At 50.8% G+C, this 24,691-nt stretch overlaps 1 protein-coding gene across 2 annotated transcripts in view; it reads right to left on the bottom strand.

Moving 5' to 3' along the window:
• CNTN4 (contactin 4) overlaps nucleotides 1–24,691 on the bottom strand; it is a 375,259-nt gene that overhangs the window by 252,004 nt on the left and 98,564 nt on the right. The gene's annotated exons all lie outside the window — the stretch shown is intronic.

Consider the following 24,691-nt stretch of genomic DNA (forward strand, 5'->3'; position numbering starts at 1 on the left):
AACCGATGAAGATGCAGCAGCTTCCACAGCACTCGGCTCGCTGCCTGTGTCGGGAGTTGCGCTGACTGACTTTTCTGGAAGGTTTGCTGTTTGCAGAGCATTACAGGTTACCTGCAGCGAATTGAACAGTCGGGATAATCTGGCCCATTTTCACAGCAATGCTCTCCAGCCGATGCTTTAATTCACCTCCCTCCTTCCTCAGTGTTTCGTGGTCTCTTGTGACTTCACAAGCAGCTTCCTTGCTCAGCTAGGCCCGATTCGGGCTTCAGATACCGGCACAAAAATCCCATCCTCAGGAAGCCTTCACTCACCAGATCATTATAAACTTTTCTAACTCCCTGTACTTTTCCAACACAATAACAAACATGCATGATTTATTTTCATGCATTTCTAATCCCCGCGCTCGGGCCAGTGTCTGTTCTCCACCGTGTCCACAGAAGCCTGACCATAAATGCTTGTTCATTCCATTAATTATGGCTCCTCGTCTGTTTCCCGGATTTCCTTCTTTAAAACATCAATTATAAAGGACTGCACAAAATTCCACGTCACGCATTATTTTTGTAGAATAATGAAAGGAAAGCTGCATGGACCAGAATTCCCTTCCACACGCTCCACGGCCCATTCTCTCCACAGGAAATGCTTCTTTCAGGCGTATTCTTGGCATCTATGTTCATATATAGGCGTCCCCCCCAAAAATCTACACACACTTTAACAGCTGAGAGCTCACTTAACTTCCACTCCTTTTCAGGTATAACTGATGTGAAATACTGGGTGAAGCCAGACTAACCTTTGAATAAAGAAAATTCATCCTAAAGTGCCACTAGACTTTTTTTATGGGGACATAGAAGAGATGAAGTTTACCGTACAAAATCGGCAGCAGTTGACAAAATCAGGGCGCACAAATGCCGCATGAAATGATCCCTGATGTTGGCGATCCCACTGCTTCGCGTTATCGGCAGGGCCTGGGCCAGAACAGTCACCAGTTTGAAAACAGGCGCTGACAAAAAAAATTATTCATTTCTGTAGATTCTTTTAAATTTTGAAAATGAGCTGCATGTTAATAAACACTGACTTTATAATCATTCATACATATTTTTGGGACACCAATGTATATTTCTCCTTATTAGGCTAAGAGTGTGGTAACGCGCATCCTTCTACAGGCTGCTTTCACCACGGACACCCCCCGTTGTGTCGGGACTGTGGCCTGCCCTGCGATGTCACTGGGCTTATGCGTTCCCACTGCAGATGTGGGCCCTCTCCAAAGGAGATGCGCTCAGACTAGTTACTCGTTCCTTGTATAACAAAGTTGCAATGGATACACCTGACTGCGTTACACTGTCCACGTGTGTATTATTCTTGAATGATAGAGTCTTAGACAATTTTTAAAAGATGCCAGGTGAATATTTTTTTCTAAAGATGTGTCCCATTCTGAGTGGGATGCACAATTTATTTCACACGACTGTCAAAGTCCAAAGGTGGGATGTGGGAGACGCTCGGCATCATGAGTCACTTCTAATTTCCATCAGCAGCTGGAAAAGTCCGAGAGTTGCTGAGAGGGGTGCAGTTAATTGAAGCACATCTGTCTTCTTCAGCTACCTGTGCCCCAGGGTGACAGGAGCATCCGCCAGCAAAAGCAGTGTAGACGCTGAGACGACAGCAGGGGGATAATGCAGATGAAGCCGCCCTTCCCCACCTGACCGGGATGCTCTCCCCACCCAGCCCCAGCCAATCACCTGCCAACAGGAAGCACCTCGGGGAGCGGGCAACCTAATGGAATAAATGTTTTACAGTTTTCTCCCAATAACAACCGAACAGCAAACGAAAATATTATTCATAAAAAATGGCCTTCCAATTATAAGAACCTAAAATTGTTCCTTTTATGAGACTTTTGACAGGATGCAAAAATCAAGTGGTAAGAAAATAACAAGTATTTTTCTCACTATAATATAAAACGATAAATCTGGCACCAATCAATGAGTATAAGCAACACAACTCATGACTGGTGAAAGTACCCATAGATAGTTTTATAATGGAAAAAATATTTTTAGAAAAACACAAAAAACACACACAAAACTGATTTTTGGGAAGACAAAGCTGCAAAACTTGAAATATCCATGTATCAGTCTAATGGCTACTAAAGTCATTAAACTTTCCATTTAAATAGCCAAATATGGGATTTGTATTAGCAAAACCAGAATAAAATTTTAATTAACATTGTATTTCTTTTGTGCAGAAATCTAGTCATGTTTGTGAGCTTGTTTATTTTTGCTTTGGCAGAGTCTGGGGGAGGGTTTGCAGAAGGGAAAGTTCGTTCCACGCCGTTCAGAATGATGGAGTTTTCTGCAGGACGGAGAAATGTCTGAAGGTCACGACCCATGTTCATCAGAAGCACTCACCTGCCAGGCACCCCCGCCCCCCGGGCTGCGCACCGAGCCCCCCGTGAAGAGTGAATGGAGCGAGCCCTCCCAGCAGCAGCTGCGCCAGCTGTGCTTCGCATCTGACACTTGACTGCCCTTAGGAGTCAGTTGTCAAAAATCGTCCATGGGGGGGGGGGGGAGGAAATAACTTTCGAGGCTTTCCAGAGAGTGCAGCCACACGAGCCGCTCAGGGACACCACTTCCAGGAGTCCAGCTCTTCTAGATGAATCAATTATTTATCGGTTTGGTCGCCTATCCAGTGAGGCCAAAGTTCATTCCGAGTTCACTTCACGGAGACCCAGGGCGCCCCCTCCACGCCAGCCTCCCCGGGTGTGTGCAAGGAGGGCAGGGCTCTCCGGGAGCGTGTTCCCTCTCTAAGGACAGGACACTGGTATCTCGTATGTCTCTTGAAAACCCCAAAGCATGTGGCTAGTGCTTGTTAAATGTCTGTTGACTGACTATGTTCTGAGATCCGCCCCGTAGCTACAATGTTAGAGCAACCAGGGCAGGTTGTTAGGTTGTTACTTTGTTACTAAGCTTCCAGAGTTGGTCCTGAAGAAGGCGGGCGGTGAAACCCAGGCCTCTAAGGAGACGATGTCAGCGTGAACTAGAAAGAACATTTCAAAGGCGTGGTGAGAATCCACAGGCCACCCGCAGCAGGAGGAGCGGGGGAGCTGGTCTCGCAGACGCCCCGAGCCAAGGCTGGCTCACAGCGAGAAACGGCCACCAAACGAACTCCCTCCTCTCGCTGACGAGCGGACCAAAAATAATGTGATGTGTTCAATCCCTGTTCCTCTCCCTCACGAAATGGCCCATCACACCCGTCCTTGAGGATGTTACGACTTTATAAAGGCACCTGACAATGTCGCACACCTGGCTGAGCCCAGTGAGGCGGCCCCACTACAAAGCTGATCCACGGACCGCGATTCTGTAAAATCCACACAGGCCGCGGCGATGACAGCTCCTCACTCAGAGAGCACGGGGCTGACGTGGGGACCCCTTACGGGCCTTCACCAGCCAACACAACACAAAATGGGCCTGCTCCTGGGGCCGTCCACAGGGAGAGGGCCAGGACAGGGTGCGGGGCAGACGGGCTCCCCCAGGTGAATGCCACACAGAAGGGACGTTCACACCTGATGCTGAGAAGTCAGGGCGCCTCATCCGCAGGGTAAAAACGGGTGCTCTGAAAACGAGTTACCAGAATAGAGATTAAACCTACAACTGCACTATACTTAATACACTGGGGCTAAAGGTCTGGATGAAGACGACATTTTGAAATACTGGGAAAATTTTCCAGCAACATTCACTCGACATTTATCACTTTGCTGTACGTGATTTTCTTTTAATGTACGAATAATGTATTGCTGGCTTTAAATAGGTTTATTGAACCTATATTTCCAAGTCTAATTGATTTGAACTATTTTTGTGCTGTATTTTTGGCTAATCTTTATATTGATGTGAAGATGGCATTATAAAAATAACTTTTAAGACTTCCTTCTCTCTCCATACTCTTGTGAAAATTAAGTATAAAAAAAAAATCTGTTCTTTAAGGGTCTTGCTGTGACAATTTTTTCGAAACTAGGTTTTGAAAACTTTATTGATTTCTGCTGCAGTTGATGGTTTGCCCAGATTTTCCTTTTAAGTATACTACAAATATATTCTTTAATTTCTGATGATGTAAATAATTTATAATCACTATAAGAATGATAGGATGACAAAGAAAAGTTTTAATGCTTTGAATTTCCAGCCAAAGATAAGTACCCAGGAATATTTCAGTGGGAACCACTTCACGTATTTATTTAATCCCTACCGACCACGTTTCTTGTAGTCTCTTTGTGTCACGGTCCCTTTCCAATCTCCTCCGCGTGTTTCATTTATTGAGAAATGTTCATCTGTAACAAGTCCCTATGGTGAGTGAGTGATGCAGAGGAAACGATTAACCTGTAAAATATGCCCCCGAGAGGCTACACTCTAACAGGCAGCTCAGGTAACATTCCGGTGGTGAAAGGCCTGGGCCTTGGCACCCACCGGCCAAGCTACACTGTTAGAAACACCTGAGCTCTCACGGGTCAGGACAGTCTCACGTCTGCCACCTTCCAGCCACATCGACGCGCCGTCTGGCATTCCTATGCCGGGGGCGCCCTCCCTACTCTCATTCACGTTGAGAGGGAGGTTTAGGTCCCTGTCACCCCTGGTACCCAATTAATGGTACCAATGTAGACTCGGAGTGTCTGTCTAGCGACTAGGCTAAAAAATGAGTTGTTAGTACCCAAAATATGAAATATTTAACTAAAAAAAATCCATAACTTATAGGTAATCAGAAAGAAAATTTTAACTTAACGTTCTTACACTCGGACCTTTAGACAGAAATCTTTATAGAACGAGAAACCTACTAAGGAGATTTTACTGTGCAAAGCCCAGGCACCGAGGATGGGGCCTGCACGGCCACCAGAGCGGCGCTCATTTCACACCTAACGCGCCCCGAACAGCCACAGGCGGGCGCCTCAGGGGGGCGGCCTGGCTTCCCTCCTGCCCGCAGAGCGATAACTGGGAGCGGGGAGAGGGGCCGCGGCGGATGGGATCTCCCTCTCGAGCCGGGTGGCGGTTACGTGAGCGAACACGGAGCTACACACTGAAGGCTTAAGCTTTTATGGTGTGTAAACTATGTCTACCTTGAAGAGCGGAAAATGTGCTTCAAAAGGCAAGAGCCACAGAACCGGAGGAAAGAGGCAGGAAATAACGAAATCTTCGTGACACACAGAGCAGAGGGGTCCAGTGCCTTTCCGGGACTTATTTCTCCCATGATTGGGGGGGGAGGGGAGAGAATAAAGGCGAGAAAGCAATTAGTCTGGCAGTAAATTTTTAAGAAACAGGGCCCTGTGGAACTCTCTGTTTGAAAATAAAATTCCCCTTTGCCCTGGCCGGGCCGGGTGCCATCGCCCTGCACCCCGAGAGGTGGCGGGTTCCATCCCTGGTCCGGGCACATACCCAGGTTGCAGGTTTGATCCCCTGGCTGGGGTCAGGGCGCGTTCGGGAGGCAACTGGTCCCTGTCGCTCTCTCCCTCCTCCGTTCCCCTCTCTCTAAAATCAATGAGCACACCCCGGAGTGCGGATTAATAACAGGAAGAAAATTTCCCTCCGAAAACCTACACAGGACAGTCATCTCAGGCTGCAGCTCCCGCTATGTTTATATCAATAGTCCATCTTCCCCCACAAATGTGTCCAATCAGGATTTTATCGATCCGACTTCAGACGGTTTTACGGGCTGCGCGGAATAAACAGCCCCACACTTCGGAGAAACAGGAGCCTCCCAGGCTCGTTGGTCTGTAAGTGGACTAAGGACCACCGGGGACCGATGGCTTTCACGCCCTCATCTAAACGCGAGTCCCAGTCCGGCTGGGACGTGACGGGGGCACAGCAAGCCTACAGGGGTTTCAGGGACGGTCCTGCCGCTGTGGCTGCCACACTCGGCAAAGACGACGACACTCAGCTTTTCCTGACCGCGCGGCCCGGCCGCCCGCCGGCACTGCCGCCTTTTCAACACAGAAAGGGAGGAAACCGGCAGAAACCGGCCCCTGGGCTCTGCGCACCGAGGCGCGGGCCGGCCCGAGGTCCTGATGTCAGCGGCGGCCGCGCTCTGAGCAGTAACACGGGAAACCTTCCTGAAGCCGCTTTTCCCGTGTGGACGCCGCTCCCAGGACCCCAGTAACCCCGCCGGCCTCCCGCGCGGGTCGGCCCGGCCGCGCCCCGGGAGTCGTAAACGGGAGGGGCCCCGTGTCCCCATCTGCGCAGTGAGAAGACGGTTGTCACACAGCCTCTAGGGGCGCTTCCAGATCAAACTCAGGGTCACGGCCGTCTCCCGACATCAGAGTCCGCGCAGGGATGGAGCCGCGAGCTCGCTGTGTCCCGGCAACAGCCTCTTGGTCGTGTGGAGGGACTGAGGCGACACAGCAGTCGGGCTGCCTTGTTCCTTACTATCTCCCACTCTTCCAAGGGAAAAACTGGGCTCGCCTGTCTCCATGGTTTACTAAAATGGGCCTGGCTGGTGTGGCTCAGTGGCTGAGCGTCGGCCCCTGAACCAGGAGGTCCCAGGTTGGATTCCCCGTCAGGGCACAGCCCAGGGTTCGGGCTGGATTCCCAGTAGGGGCGTGTAGCAGGCCGCTGAGCCGTTTCTCTCTCTCCCTCTCCCCTCCTCTCTCTCTAAAAGACAATAAAAACATATAAGAAAATAAAATGAACCACGGGCCCAAGTAGAGGCCTGAAGACTCCGTCCCTCCACCTCCCATCTCTATTTTCTGCAGGAACCGTGGCTGCCTTCGGAGAGGGACTCCCCCTGCCCTTCCATTAGCAAACTGCTGGCAGGACTTGCCCTAAATGAGAATTATAAACGATGCCTCTTACTACTTCTTTTCCTAAAGTACACGTTCCTAATATTTAATTTATAACTCATTCCCCAGATGCATTAGTAATACATGTTGGAAGGCGGCAGCCGGGTTTCCGAGGAGAAAGCACCGAGCTTGCTGTTTCGGGGAGGCCTCATTAAAGAGGCTTTGAGAGAAGGAAAAATAAAAGCCACCTCGAGAACCTCTGTCATCGGTCCCGGGGGCGTGGGGCTCTGAAGATGTCAACACAGACATGCCCTGGTCCAGGGCAGAGGCCGAACAGAAAACACCTAATTGGTGGCAGGCTCCATGACGTTGCTTACGATCAGACCGAAAACAAGAAAGCGAAAATAGGTGCCACTTGACTGCAGATATTTTCTCCCTAAAGCAATTTTTTCCAAAGAACTTCCATTCTGATATTTTTGAACTAACATGCTGCTCGTGAATGAAGTCATTTCAAACAGATGTGTCAAAAATGCTTCACCTCGGCAGACAGATACACACACCGGACACGTAACACACACACGCATCGTTAGTGGGATGGCAGTCGACAATTTAGGCGCATCGCCGAGGAATTATCCTGTGACGGTACGTCACACACAGTGACCAATCATTTATTTACCAATTTCTGAAATGCTGAAAAATTTTTAATATTTTTTTCATTTATTTTCAGAGAGAGGAAGGGAGAGGGAGAGAGAGAAGCACTGACGATGAGGCACCGGGCGGCTGCCTCCTGCAGGCGCTCTGCGGGGGACGAGCCGGGACGGCACCTGCCTGCCCGGGAGGCTAACTGGGCCCCTCGGTTCCTGGGGGGACGCTGAGCCCGAGCCACGCCGGCCGGGTGCTGACTGCTTTTAAAGTGAGCTGTGCCCTTGTGGTGACGGAGGCGTCTCGTGACTGTGTGTGTTTTTCATCCATCAGACGTCAAATGTGACATTCTGACGGGTGTGGATGATTGGTTTCCACATATCACGCTACTTCCATGTTCTCATGACCCAAAGGTATCGTCCCCCCGACGGATGGGGGAGCCGGCCAACAGATGTGGCCAAACGACGCGTGAAACTAAGGGTACTAAAACACCGGCGTCTTTACAGTTGTTTTACTTTACGGTTCTTCTGTGTTTTAAGACATTCTCTCTCCCACAGAGTGAGACAGATTGATGGCAGTTATGTCCCGAAAGTTATCAAATCTTGGTGGATCCATAGATCAAGTGGTGTATTAAATGGATTTGCAAAGAAAAAAAAGAGAGAGAACCCTAGAAGTGTGTCAAATCTCAGCAGGATTCTTTAGATATATCTGTGCTTCTCGGAAGCTGCTTGACAACTGATTAATCTCAGTGTTTTTCCTCTTTGTTTCGAACCAAACAAGTTACAAGTAAAAATAGCACCCTTCTTTGGGACCTTCCCTCCAGATGCAAATGTCTTGTTAGAGACTCTGATTAGCGCAGGTTCAAGTAACAGAACAGGAACTCAGCGCCGAACCCGAGTGCACATGCTCAGTTTTTAGCATCTGCTTCATGCAAAAAAGCTCTAACCAGAGATTCTAGAATCCAGAGCCCTGAATTCAAACCTGTTTCTCCTCCTTGGGGCACCTGCCAGTGGGGCTTTTACAGGTCGCTTCTCAACTTGTAACTTACGGACTAATACTACTCGGCACGGGGGTTTGAACATATCAGCTCAGATGGAGAATTACCAGACAGAACTGGCCAGAAAGCACAGCCTTTCCCCTGTATGTTTGGGACACAAGAAACTCGCATTGAATCCAGCTGCCAGGAGTTTGGGGCGGAACCTGACTGTCAGGCCAATCCCTGAGAGGGTGTCGCACACCCCGCGGGGCTCTGACTCATTGGCCCTCGGCCCTCACAGGGTCTAGGCCTCGAGAGGAGCTCACGTAGCATCTCAAGTTCCCAGCCTCGCTCCTCTGAGAACCTCGGGAAATCCAAGCACTGTTTTTCTGAGGAACAAAACTGCTTTTGTAGAATTAAAACATTTGACCTCTTGAATTTTCAGTTAGAGTTTATCCAACAACAGGCAGCTGTGAACAGACGGCACAACAAAATACTCCTTTCTTCTCCGTTTGTTCCCTCCCCTTGAATTGTCTCCACCCCTCATCCCACTTAAGAAAACCAGAGAAACCAAAATATCAGAACCCTGTTATTATTTTACAAGGAGGAGGAGTTCTGAGCTGGGAAGTAGTTCACACACGAAAGCATATTCAAGTGGACAGCCTTCTCTGCCTTAACTTCCAGGCGATGCTCCAGAGTATCCCCCGCGCTGCACTATCCAGAGATCCGAGCGAATTCTGAACGTCACAGGGAGCGACCACTGACTGACTCGGGGAACACGGAGCAGCAGTGAGAACATCACGGGGTCAGGGGGGCCGGCGTCTCTGTCGGGCCCTCCCCCCGAGGCCCCGTGACCGTGAGGGGCCTCGGGGGGACAATCCCTGAGCGTCCGATGAGCTGCGTGACCTCTCAGGTCCACTTCTCGTCCAAAGGAAAAGATCCATGTAGTGCAACTGGGATGTCTCCACGGCCTATTAAGGAGCGATTCTTGATTGTGATTTTGGCAAATTTGGAGAATAAACTAAGTCTACGTACAGGCTGCTGGAAGCGGGAACGGACCAGGCCATTTCCACCGTAAGTGTGGGAAGAGCAGCAGAACTTAAAATTACAGGATGACTCATCACGTGCTATGTTCTGGGCTAGTTTCTTTCTTTTTCTTTTTTTTAATCTTCACCAAAGGATATTTTTTCCATTGCTTTTCAGAGAGAGTGGGAGAGACAGACAGACAGACATTGATGTGAGAGAGACGTATCGAATGGTTGCCTCCCACACACTCCCCAGTCAGGCCCAGGGATCAGGCCTGCAGCCCAGGCACGTGCCCTTGACCAGCAGTCAAACCCGGGACCCCTCAGTCCGCGGGCCGACGCTCTGACCACCGAACACACCAGCCAGGGCTGGGCTAATCCCGATACACTCACACCTGTCTTGTCTGACCTACAAGAATCCTAGACAAGAAACACAATGACACTCCCCAAAGAGGTTTCTTTTAAACCAGCGGAAGGTATATATTCACACAGAAACAGGAATTTCCGGCGTGGTCTGTGTCCCTCCTGTTACATCCAGCTCATGCAGGTGACTTCACAGCAGTCACTGCACATCTAGGGACCGAAGCAATGAGAGAGTGAGCTTCTTTGCTTACAGGCTCAAAGAGTCATCAAACAGTTCACTGGAAGCACTGTAAGAGTCGCAGTTTTTGCGCCGTAAGTCAGATGCGGTCATGCAGGAAACAGAAGTCTCCTTTGTTAATATTTTGGAGACATCGACCATGACTAAGCGTACACTTTGCACCTGTGTCTTTGACTTGCTGGCGCGGCGCTGAGGGGCTGAGCTACTTACTTTCTCCCCCACTCACCTGCCGACACACAGGCCCGGGAGTCAGGCGGCGGAAGGGGCCTGCGATTCCACGACCTCATCGTGAAGGTTAAGGGGGAAAAAGGCATAATGAAAAAAATGGAGAAAATGTCAGAGTAATGCAGGAGCAAGCCTCTCATTCTGGGCAGTGGGAACGTTTAAAGGAAGGGAAACGTGATCTGATGGCACGTCAGTCGGAAGTTCTGGAGAGGATTCAGGTCGCGAAGGGGGAGTGGACAACCTGGAGGTGCCGGCAGGACTCATTTCCCCTGTGGCCGTGCGTGATCCGGGTGCTTCCCCGGAGACCCCCACACCGCGAAGAGCCTCAGTTTGTCGGCTCATTAGGTCACGTGCACGGTGGACAGCCACAGGCCTCCGGGACGAATTTCATAACTAATAAAATCACGCCCATCTGCTGATTCTGTTTGAAGGACAGTGAGCTCACTGTTCCCCCGTCCGTGGGCACCGCAGGGCGATTATGTGGTGAGCTGGTAATGACACAGGCCATTTTATTTTACCTCTTCATTAAAAATGAATATGCATTTAAATAGGAAGGATGGTTGCTCTACTGACAATCCATATTACTGGAAAAATCCATCATTGCCCCAAACTAGAATTAATTGCAGTGATTTCTGGAAAAGTATGAGCCCTGTTGATAAATAAGTGAATGCTGTTGCAGATTTATTGAGCATTTGCTACCTGCAAGGCAAATGCTAAGTAGTTATGTGCACCATCTCATCTGATCCTCTCAATAGTCTGAGGAGACATGTGGGGTTAATTTCTTCATCTAAAAATGGGGGAAAGCACAGGCTCAGAGGGTTTGTGTGACTAGAAGCAGCTGGAGAGCAGATCGATTGTTTTCCGAAACAGTCTCTCTCATTACAGTCTGAAATTGTAAGTGAATCCTAAGATATCCCACACGGAGAAAATCTCCCACGACACAAGAGCGGTCTGGAAACCGTGCTCACGACGTTTCAATGGCTCCAACCTTCCATGAGCGAAACCAGACTGAACTAAGAAAGCAGACAGGGCAGAGCGCGCACCACGGCCGACAGGGCCCCGAGGAGCCTGGAGACTAACCCGGGAAAGGGGACCAGAATGAAACCGCATCCTAGAAACGTGGCCCGGAGACGGGGCTCCAGCCACCGGCCCCCCCCCCCCCCCCGGCGGCCCCTCCCGCACAGCGCCTGGGCGAGGCCGCGAGCTGCTCTGCGCGATGCCCTTTCCCAGGGTGATGCCGGCTCCTAGGCTCCCCGGGATTTTAAACTTAGCGCCTTTCACTGGGTGAGCAAACACAGGGAGGCAGCCATCGTCCGTGATCAAGTCCAGGTCCAATGTCACCTCCGAGAGTTTCAGGGAGCTCTCCGGTTTGGGTGACACGCCGCCCAACAGTGACCTGGAAGTGCTTTAGTCACGGAGTTTTGTGAAACAACGTGGGACCACAGCAAGGTCCGCGCCACGCAATCTTACTGAACTGCCCGCAGTGAACCTACTTCCACATTTTCCCCCTTAGTGACGACACAGTGGACCAACTCCTTTAGAAAGTGAAGTCAGGAAAAGATCAATTTGTCTTTTTTTAACCATAGCTGTTGGCCAACAATGTGGAGGCGTCTAAAATAGTACCCATGAAACAACTCACGCAATTGCCATTCTAATGCATGGTTTCCCCAATTATGCACACACAAAATAATTTGCTTAAAATTTTACATTATTACAATAAAAATGAATTACTTCACTCTACAGTAGAAACATCAGGTTCTTTGGATTTCACATCTCCTACAATTACGTGGCCTAATCTCCCCCTTTCAGGAAACCCTTTGGGCATGCAGGCCGTTTGTGAAGCACGCTTGCAATTTTAGGAGTTTTCATAATTTTGGATGCACTGTTGTTTATCGTTTATCTTTGAAGTGCTACATGTTGCTCCCAGCCTCTCGTCCCGACACAGGAAACCATCTCTACTTTCAATGCTCCACGGCACTTCCAGGATTCAGGAAAAGCTTTAACTTGTCGCTTTGTTACAAGCGTTTAAACAGAAGCAGCAGAACATAATCAAGGCGTTTTTACCTCCCAGGTCATTTTCACATTTAGCCACTTAGAATGAACTTACTCTGCATTTCAACCCCGTAGAATTGTTTTTGAAAAGGAATCTGTTTTAATTTCAGACAAACAGAACCAGGGCATTGCAGTGATCCAGTTACAGAGCTGCCGAGATTTCTATTAATACATGAAACTTTGCAGAGATTTAGCGAAGTAATTATTTCTAAAATAACCTCTTAGGATGGCTAAGCTGGTGAAACACATCGCACTGATTTTAGCATAGTTCCTGCACACATACTTCTACCTTATTAACATTTATACGGATTCAGCCTCCAATCCCACTCACGGGAGAGACCAGAGCTCGGGCGTAATTTCCTCCTATAAACGGTCACGCTGAGCGCCCGGCATCTGTAATATTAGCTGAGGCTGTGTCTGGATTTGACGGAGCCAGGTGTGGAGAGCACACTTCTGAAATATTCAGAAATTGCTAGAAAAATCCTGCACATGAAAAGAGACTAATCTTGTGTTCACAGAAAGGAACAGCATCTAAGGCCATATATTTTTCTGCAGCAGGTTTTGAAATAAAATGACATCACACATTAAGTGAGAACCAGGAGGCCGGGCAGGCTCCATCCAGTGTCAGAGAGAAGTTTCCCAGAGGAAACAAAGGGCCTCTACCGTCCTCGCCCCTCCGAGGGCTCCATGCGCCACCCGGGAGGAAGGACGCACCCACTGGGGCAAACTCCGGGCTTGTCCTTCCGTGTCTCTGGTCTTCAGGCATCGTTTCTCGCCCTCATTGCGAGTGGTCCCCAAGCTTCGCCTCCAGGCCCGTTTCCGCAGGCTCCCTGCTGGCCGACCATCCAAGCCCTCGCCCTCCTCAGCCTCACAGCCGCTCACAGAAGAGCACCTCTCCTCGCAGAGTTTTACTCCAGAAACTTTCGTGGCCTGAATATTCCAAGTCCCTCTGACACAGCACAGGACTCCTAGTGGGAGGAAGGATGGGGCCACGGCTCCTGGACCAGAGCCGAGAGGCCAGCTTTCTCCTGCAGTGACTGGGTTCCAGGAGCAGGCGCTGCACCCCTCGAATAATTAAATATTCATGGAGCCAAATCCAGCCAGAGAAGGAAAGAGCCCCTTTGACTCCCTCTTCCACGACCCTGATTTGTGTTCCACAGCGCAGACGGCTTCCCGGAGAGGTTAATAAAAGATCCGAGACAGAACCCTTGAGGGTTAAAGCCTGGCGCAGGCCGGTCATCCCGGCTCCATGGGAGCTCTGTCTCTTTCAGCGCAGCCAATTCAAAGGGTGACAATATTTTAGACGAGCCCCAGACCTGGGAGGACGTCCCAGGGAAAATATGGGCAGGGGGAGGCTGGGATGTGGGCAGTAAACTCAATTTGAGGAGCACTCTGGACAAAGAGTGAGTGGATGCCATCCTGCTGTTTCTAAAAAGTGGCCTCTAATGGGATTTCCGAGAAGACATTTCAGGTTCCAATCAACCCTCTATTTCGTTATCGCTGCCCCTGAGCGCGGCGGGGACGCAGGCATCATGCCGCGCTGCGTGCGCCTGGCCTTGCGCTCCTTCCCGCAGGACACACGGCGACGCGCATTCGCGGCTTCTCCTACGCACGGGCCTCCCACCGGCTTCGGGGTTTTAAAGGCTGTTTATTGAGAAATACTTTATATAGATCAGTGATTTCAACGTTCTCCATCTCACGGCACATGAACTAATTACTAAAATTCTGTGGTACACCAAAAATATATTTTTGGCTGATCTGACAAAAGAAGTGCCCTTTTCATTCATTCACACTGGGGGCTCTGCTGTGTCGGCCGCTGTCATATCTGTATCTGCTAATCTCGGGGAACAGAGGTCAGTGCCCTGGCTAAACAGTCGGGTACTGCACGCTTTAAACATTCTGTGGCGCCTCGGTTGGAAATCGCAGACACTGCCCGGCTGGCGTGGCTCGGGGGTTGAGCATCAGCCTCGGGTCGAGGAGATCGGGGTTCGATTCCCATTGGGGCACGGCCCGGGGTGCAGGCTGGGTCCCCGGTTGGGGGGTGCCGGAGGCAGCCGATCGATGACTCGCTCATCACTGATGTTTCTATCCCTGTCTCCCTTCCTCTCTCTGAAATCAACAAAGACATATTAAAAGAAAAGAAAATTGCTGACATGGAGCAAATGGCACTGATCTGAAATGTACAGTTCGATCCAAGGTCCTGTCAAGAAAATGAATCTTTCCATCACTCAGGGGTTTCCTGGCTCCTTCCTGCCCTCAGGGGAACGGATGTCCTACATCCTGTGCTGCCAGTCTGGTCTCCACTCTGGTGGAGTCGCACAGTAGGTCTCCCTCTGTGTCTGAATTCTTCCATTAGACCCGCCCACGTGGCTCTTCCCGCCACGGGGACCGAGGGCCCTGGTGCCCCACGTCCCAGCGGGTGCTGCTCCCAGGCTCCTCCAGTTCAGGCCCTCAGAGGGGGCGCAGCGGCGAGTCGTCTGGCGTCAGCGCCCGTCTCCCTGAGCGCTGATGATGCCGAGCGCTTTTCTTTCACGCGCTTACTGGCTCAAGGCTCCCGCTGCACTAACGGTTCGTAAGTGGGCTCCGCCTTCGTGCCGAATGAAAGCGAGATTTTCCACTCCGTTCCGTAGTCTTTGGAACGGAGCCCACGGCGCTGTCTCCGTGGCTGGCGAGGACGAGCAGGGCGCAGTCTGGAGAAGACTCGGTTATAGTCTGAGCTCCACAGCGACACCACCACGTAGGGGGAAACACATCGGGGGAAACGCATCCAACGGCTTACCGCTGCCGTCCACACCTGAACTGCCGCCAGCGGACAGGGGGCACCTACCCGAGGGCCCTTCCTGCACGTGCCAAGCCCACGGCCACCCGAGTCCTGAGAGGAAAGCTCACGGGCACCCATTCGCTGGATCGACAGCTACTGAAGTCTCACCGCCGAGGCGAGGTTTCACTCTCAGCCCTCACCCTGTGGGGGAAGCGGCTCCGAGGGTCATGCGAATGTCCAACGTGTTTCTGCAGCCAGTCGTCTTCCTCAGCCCACTAAGGCATCGCAGGCAAACACCAGTGTGCTCCACGCTTCACTCACTACAAAGCCACCCACACAAGGCTGTTTTCCTGATAGTATATACGTGTTATATACAGGGTGTCCCCCAAAATGTGCACACGTTCTTCAGCTGATAGCTCAGTTTTGAAAATGAAATGTATTTTAATAAACACTGCCTTTGTAAGGACTCGAAGCGTGTGTGTGCACTGTCCTGGGCACCCTGTGTGTGCGCCCACAGTCTGGGGTCTGGAGCAGGAGGCCGGGTGTGTCCTTGGGTTTGCTCTCCTCCGGGCCCTGACCTGGGACGGCTAATTTATCGTATCCTTCACATAAACCAAAGCTCTTCCATTTTCCTTTGGGTCTGACATGAATTTGATCATGACTCGCAGCACCCACGTAGGGCTGAGGTGACGCAGTTGAAAAATAGCCCTGAGAGGGACCAGCGTGGATTTAAGCAGGAAACGAAGACTCGGGTGCCCCTAAAATCAGCACACACTCGATGGCTCCCACACGCCCTCATGGTGCACCCGTCCCACTATTTGGCTCCAGCGTCCTTGGACTGGACGCTGGTTATTATGTTTGAAGACATGGCAGGTATCCAACCCGCAAACAAAGGCGCTCCTCGGATGCTGGCCCTCCTCAGGCCAGCGCGGTGCCCACAGGCAGGGGCCGGGGAGGTCGGTCTCAAGCCCATTACACACTCAATCTGGCCCCCATCCCAGGCCAGCTATTCAGAATCCGCAAGGAACACCTGTCAGTAAAATTTCAGGCCAGATAATAACCATTATGAATTCTGCTTTGCACCTTTTATTTTGTAAGTTAAAAAAATGTACTTAAAAAACAACATACCTTCTGAAGAAGAAAAATGCCTTTTTGGGGCCATGTTACATAAAAGGCATTCGACTAAAAGCCTGGGCTTGGCCGTTCTCTGAGCTAAATTCCCCAGTGCAAGGAACAAATAAAACATCATTCTTTAGAAATTAATGTGGCTCAATGAAGCCCCAATTATGTGTCCAACACTGTTTTTTTGTAAAACTATTCTAATTCTACAAACATTATTAACATCAAAAGAAGTTAAGTAGAAAAAAACCCCTTTGAATTCTATTTGGGTCGGTCATCAATCACTAACTACACAGAAAATATTTAACTTGTGTTTTACTCTCAAAGCAAGACCCCAAGCTCTCTGCCTGACCTACAATGACGTCAACAGGAAAAAACCGCAGATCTTTGGTTTTCACACCAACGTAGCTTATCAGCAAGCAGAACAGTAATGTTAGGCCCCGTGTTGTCTTAAGCATCAGGATTAAAACTGCTGCTTTGTGTCTATTTTGTTCCCTGGTTACAGAGATAGAAACTTTAACAGTTGCATTTTTTTAAGTTACACTTTTGATAATTTCATACTGAGAGAAAAGTAAAAAAAAGCATAAAGAATTACTGTATGTTCAAATTCCCCAAGATTGCCCAAATTTTAAGGATTTACTACATTTTCTCTATCATTCCTTTCCCCGCCCCGTCTCTCTCTGTAAACACACAAACCCATTTTTTTCTGAACCCATAGACAGTAGCTGTAGATATAACATGGGTTTAACTTTAAATAATTTAGTATACGTTTCTTAAAGGCAGGGACAGTCCCTTACATGAGTAAAACGACCCGAATCTGGGGACGCCCGTAGTTCTCTCACCCTGAAGGCCGCGCCCGGTTTCTCTCATGGCACCAGCGATGCAGGAGCGGATCTCGGACCCCAAACTCCACAGACCCCACAGGTCTCCTTCGCCTCATTTGATCTGGGCAGTTCCACAACCTTTATATTTTTGTCCAAGTAAACATTTTTCATATCACTGATAATTATTTTGTAGAACGGGGTTTGGCTGACATTCCCTCATGGGTAGATCCTTTGTGAATCTTCTGGGTCCTTCTCACTGCGACCTCTCAGGAGGCGCCTGACCCTCACCTGTCCGGTTACTGACCCCGAGGACCCTGACCACTGACTAAGGCGGTGACGGTCAGGTTTCCCCACTGTAACGCCTGGGTCTCCCTTTCCAGGCAGCGGGGACGTGCCAACGACGGAGACAGGCAGGCGCCTTCTCTCATGGACGGTGCCTTGTGTCAAGGGATACAAGGGGTACAGGGTCCTAATAAAAGGGGCACAGGCTGGGAACAGAGGGACAGAGGAAAGAAGAAGCGAGTGAAGGAGGGAGAGGAAGAGTAACAGGTACAATAAACGGGAACTGCCAGCAGCGCGGGCGGGAGCAGAGCAAGGCGCCGGGTCTGAGTCGGGTCTGAGTCGGCCCAGGAAGGCCCGGAGGGCAGGGCCTGTCCCTGCAGGTGCCCGCGGATGAGACCCAGAGAGGCTCCAGCCCCGGGGGCTGCATCGGGGAGGGTGTGCTCGGCCTGGAATGGGAGACGCAGGCCGGAAGCGGTGGAGGGAATGGGGACCAGGGGGCGGGCAGGCTCTCCAGCTCGCGACCCTGCAGCCGGGGGTGGGGGGTGGGGGGTGGCTCGGGCTGCATCCCGAGAGGACACGAGGAGCGAGATGCTGTGGCCCCTCCGTGAACAGGACTCAAGAGCGTGGGGAGGGGCGAGGGAGGAGCCACAGGGCTCCTCTGTCTGCACCACCAGGTCCCAGGCCTCAGCTCTCACCCTCGGACAACGGCACTTTGTTCCTCGCAAGAGAGAATGGCTACGATATTCCTGCTTTTTATGCATCTTTGTATCCAGAACACTCAGTTATGAGACAGGTTAATCCGACGTCTGTAGTGTACCATCGTATTAATGTCTGGAAATTTTTAACCAAACGCATCTACCATTCATCAAAAAATGCTCCTAGCATTTAGCTCTCCGTCCCAAGTACCATTTGCAGAGAGAAAATTCTTAAAATTGTTTTCCAAAACATATATTGCTTAATTGCATGTATTATGAAATTAGCTCTACTGACTAAATTTGGAATGAAAGCCTCCCCCCAAATCCTAACTACGCACTTAATTAAGTCGTTACATGGGAACCGAAGCGATAGAGCTACATTTCATTTTAGCACATTTTTCAGGGAGCCGGCTGCAGGCGTCTAAACCCCACGGCCGTGCAGCAATTTTAAAATCCATTTAGTCCCCACTTTGTTCTCCGGAAGATGGGCCCTTTGTTTTCTGTGTCTGATGACACACAGCTCAGGTGTGATGAGGGAAACATGGGAAATAATGAAGATAATGGAACCGTGTCCCTTAGAACAGAGCCAGAAGTTTGCAGGAAAAACAGCAAAACAGAACAGAAAACCAGCTGTGAATGTGGGCTTTCCCGACAAGCACTTAGAAATAAAAATGACAGAGAAATCCATCCAGCTGTCTACCTTCAGGTTTATAATTAAACTCTTTATAGCCAAGTTGTATAACTTTTCTTCTAATATTTCCATTATTAAGTATATCTTTTACCTATTAGTCAAAAAATAACTTAGCCAAATATCTTAGTCAATAAAATAAGAACTGAAAATGAGAGAAGGTATTGTTGTATTTTTAAATTTACTCTGACATCCTTGTCAAAATAAAACACATAAATTATGTTTCCTTTTATAAGAAATAAATTCACAGTAGCATGAATATCCGTCCATTTTACCTCTCAATGTTCTTTGAAAGAACAAAGCTCTGCCTTGAAAACAGCAGAAGTTACTCATCGAGTCACAGGTTTAAAAAGTGATCCACAAACTCTACATAAAGACATTAATTCCAGAAACCAGGAGAATCTCACTCCCTGGATCACCCAACCCTTGAAGAGACACAGAACGAAGGAGTAGCCTGTGCCACCACCAAGTAATTTCTGATGGAACTACAGACGTTTTTGAAATATTTAAGTCATTTAACTTCACGTGCATTTCGTACAAGGACAGGTGTTGTGGATTCGAATAATTCCAGATGACTTGCAAACAATGATTTAAACGAATTCCGAGAAGCCAGGACATGGCTAGTTCCATGAACTGGCCCCGATGGTACAACCACTGTCTACTGTCTGACGTGGGCGCAGTAAGATAATCCCGCAGAGAAAGGCTGTGACCTACGCATCTCAACACGGTGACCTCACCCCGGCCACAACAAGGCCGGAGGACGGCAGTGCCATTTCCCGGAAAAAAACAAAAAGAACACAGTTGGAACAGAAGCAGAAACTCAGTTACACTCGAGTTTGCTCTCCCCTTCCAAGGGCCACGCCAGACCCACGAAAATAAACAGGACACAGCCCTTCCTGGACAAACTCACGGGCTCAGGCCTGATGGCTGGGCACACGTGCATTTATTCACCCACTTATCCAATACTGACAGAGTCTGTTATGGGCTGAATTCTGTCCCCAAAAGGGAGGCTGAAGCTCTGAATTCAGAAGAGAGGAGATGCCGATATGTACGGGAGCTGGTCACTCAGGAATCAGCCCAGAACCCCACACGCGCCCGCAGGCGGACGCCGGAAAGGCCCAGTCTGTCCTCTCGCCCAGGCCCCCGTGTTGCAGGCGAGGCTACCGAACTCCAGAGAGAGGAAGTTACTCGGTGTAACATCGATCAGGACAGAAATAAGGAAACTAAACCGCAGAGCATGGCCGGCAAGCCCGCTCTGACGCGCTTAGCCTGGCCACAGGGTGGCCGTGACTCAGGCCCACGGCCGTTCCGTCTTGCCTCCGCGGGTGTGAAGTGAGGCTGCTCCCTCAGCCCGGGGCGCGGTGCTCAGGTCCACTCCTTGGCGTGCAAACGGCTCTGACACGCCGGGGCCGCGGAGGGGCACGGCCGGCTGGCGCCAGGCCCCACCTGTCCGCCGTGTGAGCGCAGAAACGATAACTGCCGCCGGCCTCCAACCTTCGACCTCAGGGCTCGTCAGGGTTTTACCCAAGTGACGTAAGGAACCAAAAGAGGAAAGAGAAGCCTGGGACTGCCCGGCCCTGACGAGAACCCTGGGTCAGGGTCGTCTGCAGGGCGCCGACGCAGGGCAGCCCCCGAAGTTCACACAGAATTAAGGGCTGCTTGGGGGAATCTCCTCCTAGTTCCCCAACCTCTGTGGACACAATGGACTCGGGAAAGAGAAGAGTGTGCTTGTTTCAAACGATCGACTTCTCTGAGAGTTTGTGCTGTGAGGCAGATACCATCTAATTCCATTCTCACCCGAACCCATGAAGCGTACACTCCTGTAACGCCACCTTCTGAAGCTAATGAGGAACCTGGGTCTCGGGCAGAGTCTCCATCACTCCCAAGGTCATGTGGCTGAGTGGACGGGACAGCAGATTCAGGCCCCAGCAGTCTGATGTCAGAGACGAAGTTTTAACATAAATGAGACCCCTCCTGCCTCCTCCCAGTGATTTATTTTATAAACGCCCAGCTCACGCCCTTACCCAGTTTACGCTAACCCGTCCACCAGGTAACAAGCGGGCGGAGGCCTGGATCCTGTTTCACGCTCCTTAGGCCGGGACACGGAGCTCAGCCACAGCGATACATGAACCGCCCGCCAACCACGGGAGTGGGAGGGAACAGGGCCCCGCTCACGGTGCCTGTGGCACACAGTCTGCTCTGCTCGCCATGTGCTTCCTATCAGAGGGCCGCCGTGAGAAACACGGAGAAAGCCTTCACGTTACAAGTCGTGGATGGACCTCTGGGCACTGGAGGGAGGACAGAGCGCAGTCGTCCCCGTTCTGTGGCCAGTGCCTTTGAGCTGCCAGGCCCACACCTGCTGAGCACAGGTCGGTGGGGGTGAGCACACGCCCACGGGAAGGACCCAGCCAACACCAGCATGAAGATGTCACAGCACATTAAATGTTAACCATACACTTTCTTATGAACCAATGCCCCTTCCACAAAATTACACAGATACTTAGAAAACATGAAAAAAACTGAGAAAGATTAAATTCTCAAGGTTAAAAGACCTAAAAAGAAAAGTGAGAACCATAGACTGTGCCTAATCCATCCAAAACCCTTACCTTCATCTCCAGGGTCGCCTGGGGATATGCAAGGACTTCTACGTCAGAGCCCCCTGCACACGTCACCGCCTCTTTGAAGCCCTCCCTGACTTGCTCCGAGCTGTGCGCTCCCTGAACTCTTGCTTCTCACCATGAAATCACCGTCGCCATCACTACCTCCACTGACCTTTCCTGGGCACTTACTCGGAACATCACACAGGTAAGCCTCTGGCTTGGATTAGGGATAAACCATAAGACTTACTCTATTTCAACTTAGTCAAATAGGAACAATTACAAGAAAACACAGCGAACCGCCTTCTACCCGGTGAAGGGTTACGAAGCCTTCATGCTCGAGGGGCGCCCCCAGCAGTCCTGCAACAAGCACTCATTCAACAGCCAGCCCCCAGCTGCCACCCGGCCGCACCCTGGGGGCCTGTCCTGTCTCGCCGCTGCTCTCGAGAGGCGGGAACAGCCCCTGTGAGCCGGGCCCTCTGCCTCAGTAGACGGCAGCGTGAAGGCAGAAAACACACCAGGCACCCAGCGAAGGCGAGGAGCAGAGGGTCAGGGCCCAGCTGCTCCTGCTCCGGGTCCTCACCTGACGGCCGTCGGGCTGGCGGCAGAGGGGCCCGGCAGGACCATCTGGGCCCGACCGCGGCCTTCCACGCTTCCAGGCAGCCCAGGCGCGTGGATGATTGATGACGCTTTTCCTAGATTCCTATCACGTGTCCCCTCGCTTTCTGAAACGTGGACAGACACAGGACCGGTGACTCTTCTGACACAGAAACAGGGACTGAGGGCAGATCAAGAGCGGGGGAAGGAGAACCATCCTGGTGGGTGCTCTGGGCGGCTGGGCCCCTGGGGACGCGAGTGGAGGTCGCTCGGGCCACAGGCCCCCGCAGCGGCAGGACACGCTCTGCGCCTCGCCGTTCCCGGCCCCGACTCTAGAAAAAGAACAGGGTCTGAAACTTTGCTGAGACACTCGGGGGCCTTTGTTGATGGAGGGGCTGAGCGGTCACATCGCTGAACATTGAACAGCCCTGAAGAGACTAAGCCACCGTCACGTATATTTTAATCTTCGAAATGGCCCACCGCCCCCAGGATTGGGGAGAAAGGAGACAGGAAAGAAAGAAGGGGGCAGATGCGGTGACTTGGGACACACCGTGGGGAGGGGAGCGCGGCAAGTGGGCAAAGCTGACGCTCGCCTGTAAGTTGCTTCCGTAAGGGACAATGATGCCTCGGACAGTATTGGCAGGTGGCAGTTTTTAAAATTGATTTTAGAAAGAGGAAGAGAGACAGAGAGAGAAATATTTATGTGGAAGAGAAACATTGATCGGTTGCCTCCGGCACAAGCTCCGACCAGGGATCGAACCCGCCGCCTCTTGGTGCCCAGGACGACACTCAGCCGGCTGAGCCACCCGGCCAGAGCTGCAGGTAGCGATTTTTATTTTGTGGAAAAGATAGGCCATAAACTGAGAAACATTTGAAACTGTCCGCTGCCACCAGCTTGCTGATTAATTTCAGGTTTAATACATGGCCTCATGAAACCTCTCTGCAGCAGATCTGCACAATAACCTTTCCAGAGACACTCTATGCATATTGTCAGACGGACTCTTCAGGTACTAAAGCACATCGCTCGGTGTGAGAGTCGTCAAAGCACTGCGGACGTGCTGAGACAAGAAACAGCTGCGGCGCACAGCGCCACGGTCCACCTGAGGACGGGCCCGCGTTTCAGCAACGTCATTCGTCTCTCACTATTTGATAGTCGTCGGTACACAGAGCAGACTTGGTTAGTACACAGAGCACGAGGAATGTGATCTTTCTTTCATTTCATCATTAAATAAAAATTTAAACACGCATTTATATTTTCTATATTTATCACAGTTTCGGCATTTGAGACTTTTTAATTTCCTCACGGTCAAACTTGTCTAATGACTCGACTATAAATATTTTATTGCTTCTCCTCATTATTTCTCATTAGCAGCAGGGCCGCGTTTTATCCAGTGAGGCCCCCCTTAGGGTCCATCAGGAACGTGGGGTGCCCTGCCTTCCGCACAGGCACGAGTCAGGTGAGCACAGACACCAGACAGGTGATCACGGACAGGTGAGCAGACACGAGACAGGTGAGCACCGCTCTGGACAGCCCTGTCCATGTGATAACAGACTCGCAGGGACCCACTCTGGCAGCCCACAGCTGGTCACAGGCCAGGTGCCAGCAACCTCATTAAAGAGGGAGTATTTTTAAGTTAAACTCAATAGTGATGTGATATCAAAGAAAGAGAGTAACTCTTCTTTCCAGGTGTCAGAGTTTAACTGCTTTAAGTAGCACGAGCCAAGCTCCCTGTAGGAGCCTGAGGGAGCTGGTGACCTTCCCCGCATGGCCGATTGCACCGCCCGAAGCTCCACCTGGGGCCAGGGATGGGGGTCCTGGAGTCCCTCACAGAGGTCAGAAGTCTTCCTAACCAACTTATTCCCTGACCAAGGGGCAGAGGCTGTAAATCAGTGTCCCTGAGTCGCACCTGCCACCTGGGGGCCCTTCTCCCTGGTGGAGTCAGAGGGACACTCACATTACAACAGAACCTTCCCCGCGGGGTCTGAGACAGAGATGCTTAATCATTCCTGCTGGAGAACGGACATCTTCCTAGCCATGGCCAAGAAACCAGTATTACTGACTAAAATGTCATTTCAGTCAGAGATCAGGAACCCCAAAATATAATTTCTGCTTTCCAAATTGCCTACAAAAAGTTTAAACTGTAAGTGAAATGCGTTCCGGTTACTTCGAGTTTCTAAAAATAGCACCTGCTCTATGTGGGTTTGACATCCTCGCCCTGGTCAGGGTGGCCTTTCAAGAGCTTTCTAGAGCCTAAATTCTTCAGCAGGCAGAATTCTGCAGGCCCCCTTCCCTGTCCAGACAGGATGATACAAGCTTTCCAATCACAGCTTCCTAGTTGTGTCGGGTGTCCCTTCTTTTGCCAAACATCAAAGTCCTGGTTAGAACCTGTTAGCAGACTGAAAATTTAATATGTGCTTATAGTAGGTGAACGTGTGCCTAATGCCAAGAATTGTGTTCGGGGCGGAGGGGGGGGGCTTGAAAACAAAACTTGTTTTGAGCTATGAAGCGCATTCTAAGCAGTGCGTCCATTCTGAAGTTGGCAGCATCTGATCCCGACGCCCATCCTGGCCTGATCCCTCCCTGGGCCTTCAGTGTTTACACACCTTCCTGGTCTTATTTCACCTGAAAATCCCCAGCCAGGAGGAAGGAGTCCCCTGCTATTGGAGAGACGATGGGGTGGGTATAGGCTGGGTCACCACCCCCACCTCCAGGCCTCCAACAGCCACCCCCTGGGGAGGGGCCCTCCTCCAGCCCCGGGGACCTAAGTCACAGCTCTTCTGACTTTCACTAAAGAGCAGCATCGCTCCCTGTATCTGTAATCACGACACGGACCTCGGAGGGTATTCCTCTTACCTCTGCAT

This window comes from Miniopterus schreibersii (genome assembly GCF_964146895.1).
Source record: "Miniopterus schreibersii genome assembly, chromosome: 15".
In the NCBI taxonomy this organism is placed as follows: Eukaryota; Metazoa; Chordata; class Mammalia; order Chiroptera; family Miniopteridae; genus Miniopterus; species Miniopterus schreibersii.